The 9,668-nt window shown below is 37.9% G+C and overlaps 1 long non-coding RNA gene across 3 annotated transcripts; it reads left to right on the top strand.

Annotated features, from left to right (window-relative positions):
- The first annotated feature begins 378 nt into the window (after positions 1 to 378).
- Positions 379 to 8,569, top strand: LOC106957869 (uncharacterized). Of its 3 annotated transcripts, none has more exons than XR_001427046.1 (6): positions 379 to 598; positions 1,390 to 1,532; positions 2,266 to 2,397; positions 2,656 to 2,767; positions 3,162 to 3,272; positions 8,027 to 8,569. It is a non-coding gene; the product is annotated as an uncharacterized LOC106957869 (long non-coding RNA). The 3 variants fall into 3 exon arrangements; XR_001427044.1 differs by having other exon boundaries at positions 2,266 to 2,383; XR_001427045.1 differs by lacking the exon at positions 2,266 to 2,397.
- Positions 8,570 to 9,668: the final 1,099 nt, after the last annotated feature.

Raw genomic sequence — 9,668 nt, forward strand, 5'->3', positions numbered from 1 at the left:
TGACAAACTTATTCACTTAATTACCCTAGAGCATGAATGTGTTGCACAGCCATTTTATCATAAAGCAGCAAAAATGAAATGTATGCTCTTATTTAAGTGTAACAATCTAATCACCTAGTAAACATGGTGAAGAACTGCAAATGGTCTATGAAATAGAATGCATAATTTTACATCTCTAAAATGGTATTTCCAGCATAAAAAATAGAATTAATAACAATATATCAAATGTTATCATTACCGGTTTCTTGTTGTTTGTTAAAAGACAGAAACAGTTAGATTTCAAATGTGTTAGTATTGTTATATTAACTCTATGAAATTTACTTTCCCTGACCTTTCAGATCAGCCAATCAGACGCCGTGATGTCAAACTTGGTGACGGTGACGCTATGGGTAACCTGGCAACCACAGAGCCCAAGCCTCGTTAGTTCAATAGAAAACACAGAGTAAACATACTGTGAAAAATAGAATTTAAAAATGCTTTTTGATATAGTTTAAGCTCTTAAGACACCAAGCAAGCAAATGATAAAATTAAATTACGATGTAGGGCTTAGCTTTTTTAAGGAAAACACCAAATACCTCCACAACACGGGGCGCAACAGGTAACCTAACAACCACTCAAGCACCTTTGATAATATGGCAACGCAGAAGGTTTGGGGCTGCTTTTATCTTATGTTTTTAATTACCTTTCCATAAAAGTTTGTTCTAAATAACTGTTAGTAACTTGAGTTTTTTGTCGGACGCGACTAACTGCAGACAGTGACGTTTTCATTGCGCTTAATTGGTTAAATATAAAACACCTGTTAACTCTTCACAGTGCTAAGTGAAAAAGATTCGAAAGTATATTTACGCGACAACGATTCGAATGAAATGACCCAAAATTAAGATGCTGAGAATCTATCCTGTCTATAAAATGCTACGCACACTTGTTCACCAACACAGGATTAGATGCCGTTTTTAATGTCTATTTGGACTGCATTTGTAGCCAAAAGGTTTTGGTTTAAGGCTTAATGGTTTCATGTAGTTGTAATGCTAGTTGTAATGTAGTTTTTGAGAGCCATGTTGGCCCTCAAAAACTTTAAGCCCAATGTTTAAAGTAAAAATATTGAACTATATGCTTTATAGATTAGCTAGATACAACTCTATGCAATTCATGTCAATGACATTCACATCCCTTTAAAATCTTTACACCACAATGTATCTCTGTGGTATTTGACAAAATGTGAGAAAATTTAAGGGGTGGGAATTCTTTTTTCATAACACTGAATGTACTGAACATTTATATTTTTTGTACTTAATAGGGTGCCAATCAAGAGAAGCTACAACTGGAAACATATAATGTCTCATTCTTATGTGATTAATAAATGTATTTTTCGACACTTTTTGTTTGTAGCTCAGAAGTTGGGTTTGGTGGCCTCCCCTACTGAGAGATTGACAGAAGATGAATGGACCCAGGTAACGACAAGGTCTATACTGCAAGAAGAATCAGCTAAACTGTGTGCTGTACGCAGGGAGGAGTTTTGCCTTCACGCTCAGGTATTCCCCAACACTTTTTTACCTCTTCGTTTTCTGTGTCTGTTTTTAGGGAAAGCTGTGTTTCTTTGCACAAACGGACAGCAACTCACACAAAGAATTTTCCTTAGTCACCCTCTTTCCCCCACTGTGCTTGTATGTTCTAATCTGTGTGGACAACTGTACAAATTTACCCATACTGCATTGGAACTCAACTGTGAGGCGATGATGTAGCAATCAGTGTGTTGCTGTGAGGGTCATTCTGTCTTTTGCACCTTTCTGATCCCCTTTTAAGATGCCAATCTCCTCAAGAATGTGGGACTAAAAAAGCCAGCCTCACAAAGGACAGTTGCCATAGATGCACATGTAAATATTAGTTTAACTCAGGGCAAAAGAAAGTTAATTAGAGCCTGCTAACAAGGGAAAGTGACAAGAGAGTCTTTGTTGAGTTGGCATTTTCCTGCAAACTTTCAAACTATGACAATGCAATTGTGGTATAGTCTTGTACTTTGTTGACGTGATTGCTAAAACTGCTTACAACAGCAGTTGTTATGAGTCACTGGCACTGACTGGGATATTCACTCATTTATCAACTTTGTTTATTTTAATCCTTAATAAAAAATGGTTAAACAGGATTTATTACAAAAAACTTTTTTTGTAATAAGAGTATTAGATCAACAGGGTATTTTTTTGCAATTATCTATTTTATGTCCTTTTTATAGCAAGAGAGACTCAACGTTTCTCTGTAATTTAATAGGTTGTCAAAGGGGTCTTGGAGATTGTGCACTACGGGGAGCCCTTTCACTGGTGATGGAGTGTGTTGGTCAGGCCAAAAACAATGGGAAATCAATATGCCTCCTCCTTGCACTCAAGAGGTCTGAGTAAACTGGTTTGTGTACTAAGCTTCATAGCTTTGGTTGTCTCCTTTCAGACGATAAAAGGCTCTCTCTCAAAGGTATGAGGAGGCAATAGTGCAGGTCCTATATATCCTACAGGGGGTCATGCTGACTCCTTCAGTCTTATTGGACAATAGCACTGAAAGCTACAGACAGATATCTTTATATGGGTGCAAGTGTTTAAGTGTGTGTCTACATGTCTTTTCTCTCCTTTCTTAGATGTTTCTGTCTTGCTCTCATGTTTTCCACAGAAACTGTATGCAGGCCTTTGAGCAATATTCTGGTAGAGAGTGCTGAAGGGAGCGTTAGGAAACGTGTAATTCATGATGCTGCTTGACTGTACAGACGTCACTGTGCTACCAGGTAAACCATGATATATAACAGTTTAATTGATGATGACACTATTTCAGTGACCATAGGAACGAGACTCCACATACTCATACCTGTTCAATTAGTTCAATTATTCCTCATTACAATTGTATTTTATTAGAAACTTGTATAGTTTACAAATGATAAAGTAGCACATGGTTGTGAAGTTTAAGGAAAATTAGATATTTTTTTTCTACAAATAATTTATGTGTGTTACACTTTGTTAGTTGAGTATGGAAATAAATAAACTTTTCAGTGATATTCCAATTTATGGAGATGCAAATTTTAAAATTATTTTAACATTTTTGTTTTAGATAGATAGATAGATAGATAGATAGATAGATAGATAGATAGATAGATAGATAGATAGATAGATAGATAGATAGAGGATACAAGCATATTGGCGAGTCTATGTTGCTTGTAAAAAAGTAAAGAAATATCCATAAAATCAAGTTCCCCCAAAGTCAAAAAGATGAGTCGCCAGTTCATGGAGCAGAGGGTAAGTTTGGTACTGAACTGCAGCAAGCATAATTTCAAATCATACAGTCCTAGTAAAGTTTACAGACACTTTTAGTTGCTCAGCCACTCTTCTTGAAAGGCATTGCTAGTGTTCGACCATTTTCGATGCTTAATTTGTCTCTTTCAAGTCTAATTTGATGTGTCATTTTGGTAAACCAAATTCAGTTAAACTTTTAACCATCTAAACCAAACAATCACCAAACACAACTTGAGAGTGAATAATGTTCAGTTCTCTCTTAAATGCGAAACTGCTGGAACAGAAGTGTGCCTGTGTAAAGGTAGTTTAAAAAAATCAACATTGAAGGAGAGAGCTCCTGAAAGATGCAGTTGCTCCAAAATCAATACATTTAAACCCATTTAAAAGTTGCAGCTGCCTTCATGGACAAGCCAAGTTACTTCTAGGTTTTTTTGTTGTTGTTTTTTTTTGTCCAAGAAGATAAAGATTGAAAAATTTGGTCTCAATGAGAAGGAGCAGTGGCTTTTTTTTGGATCATACGTGTAGTTGCCTGAGGCAGGAATAAGAACGGTAGGCCATAAGACCACATAAAAACATTATATCTGTTAGCTGCTTCTAGAACAAGGTTTGAATGATAAGGGGAGAAATTCTGAAATGTCCAGCCAGAAACATTCCAGAAACTTGACAGCAACCAGAAATGTGTTTCTTACCAACATGTTGGGACATTTTATTTATGTTCTGGTCCATATGTGACATTTTAACCACAGAAATTGCGCAATAAAATCAAAAGTGTAGGAACTTGCTAGCCTCTGAATACATGCACACTCATCTGCTCTCACTTCTGAAGCACTTTTTAATGATTTATAAATGACATACTTTGTTCACCATTGACAGAGTTTTGTGTTTTAGTTGAAACAATCTGGATCTTCCACATCAGGATCCTTTCTGCTGTGCATGTTTGGGTTGATTTTTACCTTCATTCATCGAAGCATGTCAGGTGAAGTGCCCATATTCTGAAGATGAAAGACATTGAAGAGGTGAAAAAAAAGTCATATTTTTGGATACTTTATGCATTTAAATTTCTCATACTGGAAAGGATGGACATGATGGAGTAATACTGACAAATCTCTGACCGTTGGTTTAAATAATTTCACTCTGAGGCATCATGATACCCCATACGAAAAGGGAACATTGCCACCTAGTGAACCTGCCCAAGCTGAGATCTTCAATAAACAGCGACTACAGCGGTCAAGATTGCTCTCAACCATTTATCAGCTCTCTACGGAGGGGGAATAATTTCTTCTGAAAATTAACTCACTCACACCTCTTTATGATAGATGAAGCTCCAACACATGGATGTTCAATGTCAAGTGAAGGGCAGGTGGCAGTTCATTTTGTGTGGAGTGTTGCAATCACACAGAGTGCTTTGCTTCAAAGAGGCTGATTAAGGAAATCGACATATGCATGAGGTCCAGACTTGCAATATGTTGCAAGGGTCAGAGTGTCCTACCCTCTCTCCCTAGTCAGTTTCCAACATCTCACCCATAAACCATTCCCTCATGTGTCTCATAAACAAAGATGCAGCATTTACTGAGCCAATTAGCTCCGACCTAACGCTGAAACCCAACACATACGGCCGTGTACAGGTTCACATACTCAGGAAGGAGAAAGAATCATTCACTGTTGTCATCTTCTTAATAGTGAAGTAGAGATCGACCACTTGAGATTCATTTTTGGTCTCACTGCCATTTTTTCATTTTGCATTTTGAAGCTCTACTTAGAACCTCCTTAATGTCCAACAGTGCAAAAATGTGAATTCTTGCCATTTTTCAACTGGTCTTACAATTGTGATCAGGACTCTATATATAGGAGTGCTCTTAAAAATAATCTCTTATTGGTTAGCTCTTAGTCTTAAAATTGTATGCATCCTTCAGAGTCTTAGTCTTGACTCGGTGTCAGTTTAGGTGGTCTTGACAAAACAACGCATGTTAAATTCACCTGTGGGCTGTAGAGGGGGCATCAGGAGCAAATTTTTATGTAACGAGAGAGTTATGTGATGTCACGCAGCCAATGAGGCAAGAGCTCTTCTTCTATGAGTTCACAAATATGAGATTATTACTCATAGTAATTTGTTTTAATTAAACCAAACTGACTGCTAAGCATTGTTTTGCGCATCCAATATGTTTCTGAAATGCATATTGAACTTAATAAATACAGTAAAGGGTATTTCTGTACTCTTCTGTTCATTTAAACATTCAGGATTTTGACTAAATGAATGCTCAGTATCAAACCATGTGATGATTAATTATTGATTGTCCATCCATCCATTTTCTTTAAACCCTTGTCCCTCAGTGGGGTCGGGAGGGTTGCTGGTGCCTATCTCCAGCTATCGTTCTGGGCGAGAGGTGGGGTACACCCTGGACAGGTCGCCAGTCTGTGCAGGGCAACAGAGAGACAAACAACCATGCATACGCAATTTGGAGAGGCCAATTAACCTGATAGTCATGTTTTTGGACTGTGGGAGGAAACCGGCGTACCCGGAGAAAACCCACGCATGCACAGGGAGAACATGCAAACTCCATGGTTAATGCTGTGTTTTTGCAGATGGCTGTCATACAATCAGAATAATAAACAGTTTGAAGTGTCAGATCATCGTACATTTTTGGGGATACTAGGTTAGTAGATTTCAGGAATATGCTTTGTTTTGTTTTGTTCAGTTGATTTAGATAATACAATTCAGCTGGTCAGATAAAGTGGGCAGGAAAGCCAAAACATCTGGAAATGAAAAGTGAAAACTAAAAAGTTGGCTTTTAGCCACAGGGGCATTTCTACATTTTATTTGTGTGACTCAAAGGTTGCCAAGTGGTGGGTGGTCAGTAGATCGTCTCGTGTCTTTTGTCACAAAGGAGGACGATCTTCAAGAGCAGCGCAGCATGGCGCCGACAGGTGTGATTGACGTGATTTTTCAGGGGAAAGACTTATTTGCTTAGCTGACTGTAATGCAAACAGGCACGTCAGTGCTAAGCTGGGACCTGTGTGAGACGGGGAAACCTATTCTTTCAGTTTTCCTTGTGATAGCAGAGAGCAATAAAGCATCTTTGTATCATAAAGCCGCAGGTGTTCCCTGGGAGAAGAGGGGAAAAACACCTTCATATAAGGCCAGCTTCAGTGTTCTTATCAGCTTATTCCAATGCACAGCTTTCAATTTTTGCTCAGCTACAGAGGTCCGACCCTGAGTCAACACATTAAGCGAGACAGTACTGACATAGATGGATTGCAGCGAGATAACACCGCTGGGCCCACCTCTGCTTCCCCATTTCTGTGCCCTCTCTCATCCACTTCTAAAGTGGAACAAGGCAAAGTTCACCTCAGGCTGTGCTGTTTGCCCTGACTGTCGAAAAGTCAGCCAGAGACATAAAACCCTCCATTTGAATGGCTAAAACTTGTTTAATTAGTGATAAAAGCCTAGCTGTAAAGCAATTCTGATGTGTCTGTGACTTAAGGCTTAAGGGAGAGCATTTGGGTGTGTGTGTGTGTGTGTCACAGAAAAGTAAGTTCGGATTTTGCAAGCCTACTCTTTTTTTGAGTTATGCAGTTGCAATTGAAAGTTACAACTATTATTCCAATACTTGTTAAATGTTCATGTGTGCATGCAATACATGAACACATTCAGCGTTTTTGATATTGTCCGATAACAGTTACTGATAAGAGAAGGTAGATGTGTATCAGGAGTAGGCACACCTTTATAAAAGAGATGCTATGTCAAACAACCGCACAAAATGAAATAATTTAAAAGCTATGGTTAAAATCTTTATTTGTGAGAATAGTAGTTGGAAAATTAATCGTATTATATTCTATATTGCTATATATGATGATGAGTCATGTGCAGGCCCCTGTGTCTAGCGATATCAACCTTCCTATTGACTCTGACTAGGCATTTCTGTCCCCCTGCAAGTGTGTCCACAGCATTATGCTGCTGCTCCCATAATTCACTGTGAAGATCGAGCGTTCAGGATGAAACACACCTTTTTTTTTTTTGCATGATGGCCAAATATGTGTAGTTTTGGTCTCATCTGACCAGACCACCTTCTTTCACCTTCTTATGTATGACTTGTGGCAAACATTTGTTCATTCATCAATGCCCTCTACCAACCAGACCTTCAGAAAACATCTGTATTCATACTGAGTTGAAATTACACTCCAGGGGATTGTATTTAGTCATCAAGTGAATCTGAAAGTTACTTGTTGCACATAATTTTATTTAGTCCAATTAAAGGAAGCTGGATTCAAATTCAGTTTTTAATTCGTAAAACATTGTTGAGAACCATGCACTGTTTTACCTCTATATCACAATTATAGAGGTAAACCAGTTATATATCACTAGTATTAATCTATCACTTTTGTGTTCAGAATGTGACAAAATGTTGAAAGCTTATAGTGGTGGATGCATGTGATTTTAGAGCAGTTAGTTCTGCAGAATGCTAAAAAATAAAAAAATATCGTTTGTGACTTAACAGGAGAAACCCCTCAGTGAACTCTATTTAAATGATTAGCAGTACTATATGTTTTTTTTATTTTTATTATTGGTTTTCATTAATTCTCCGTGTTAGTTGGAGACATGACAGTATTGATCTGGCTGTTTAACAACTACAACCTGTCAGCATGCCTCAGCCATTATAATAAACTCACAATCAACCGTCGCTGAAAACACAGCTCCATTGTGTATCTGAATGAAACATTCTCATCCTTTGTGTCACTAAAATGGTTTTTCTAATTAGTCGCAGGAACTGAATGACAGCTTTGTCTGATACTGTCACACCGACATGGAGGCTTTTCTGAGTGATATCGACCGTTCGCTGTCATCAAGCAGACGAGTCCTCGAACAGCTGGAGAGAAAAGGCGTCTCAGAACCTCGGGAGAACGAGTGGGGGCGACTGAAGAGCCAGGTCGGAAACAAGACACAGTTGGTCATAAAATCCCGAATTCTGTTTCCAACCTTGCCTTCCTCCTAACATGTTAAAGCTTGCAACGAGACAAGAGCTTCAAAGCTGCTGCATAAAGAGCTCGGATCTCCACAGATGTGATCATTCACTTTACAATGTGAATGAAGATATGTGGGAGTAGTAGTCTTTTGTTTACTAAAAACAGAAGCAAGTCTGATAATGCACAGCAGACTTTTTATTCATAGCCTGGACTGCTACCGGGGAGCTGAAAAGACATTAAGACGTACTGCTCCTTAAGGCTTCATTGTGGGCTTTCTTTACCAACAGTGCTGTTTTTCCATTCAGGAGACCTGGGTGTGTGCAAAAAAAAAAAAAAAAGTAATTGTCTTTATTTCTCTTTATCTAGTGTGAAAAGGTTGAGCACGAGGCAGGAGTGGCTCAACCTTGACACGAAGCCTCAAATGGTGAATGTGCTTTCAACACTTGCCTTGCACCCTTTTGCATGGGTGCAAACTCTATAAAGTGGAGTGCAGCTCGCTATGAAACATTTAACAGCAAGACACATTGGCCTCTAAATACAGGAAGCTGACACTGGTTAATCATTGGTGAAGCTGTGCTTGTTTATAAGCACAACTCAGCTTGCAAAAGTGTTTGTCTCTTGAAACCTTTATAGATTTTGTCATGTTACAGACACAAACTACTATGTGTTTACTTTGGATTTTTGTGATAGGCTAACACAAAGCAGAGTATGATTTTGAGGTGGAAGGAAATAAAAAAAGATATAACATGAGTTTGTACTTAGCCCCTCTGATACCCTTGTATAAATCCAATGTAACCAATGGCTTTGAAACGTCACACATTGAGTGTAATTTAATGTAAGTGGACCAGAAAGGCTTTATAGAGAACATTTTGGACAAGGTTTGTCACAATGTAGTATGATGAATATACTACCTACATGGAAAACACCAAGTTTGACAAAAAAAGCAACAAAAAAAAAACCTAAGAGTTCATATCAATCGGATGCAAACCATCAACATCCATATTGCTCAGATTTTTGAGGTTTGATCGGCAGTCCTAATTTTATATATGTTACAAGAGTTGACTTGCTCAAACAGGGACAAGAGCCACAATTAATTGAAACGGAGTAATACAAAGTATTCACAGAGTGATATTTATTCAAATTAAACGTAATTTGAGCATTTTCAATTATCTCCTTAATTCATCAAAATATTTTACCAAGTGAACTAAATAATGTAAAAACATGATGTCCACCCAAGGTCACATAGAACTCAGACACCCAGACAAAATAAAAGCAAGTAAACATTTTCCTTTTATTTGCAAACACACAAACAACAAAAATACCATTTATCAAACTGAGAAATCGTAAAAAATACATTCACAAAACACGTACCAAAATTTACATGCAGAGATTAACAGACAGATGGACAGAAATAAAAGTTACACCTGCAGCACGGAA

Source organism: Poecilia latipinna, unplaced genomic scaffold (assembly GCF_001443285.1).
Source record: "Poecilia latipinna isolate Pla-1442-1.1 unplaced genomic scaffold, P_latipinna-1.0 Scaffold944, whole genome shotgun sequence".
In the NCBI taxonomy this organism is placed as follows: Eukaryota; Metazoa; Chordata; class Actinopteri; order Cyprinodontiformes; family Poeciliidae; genus Poecilia; species Poecilia latipinna.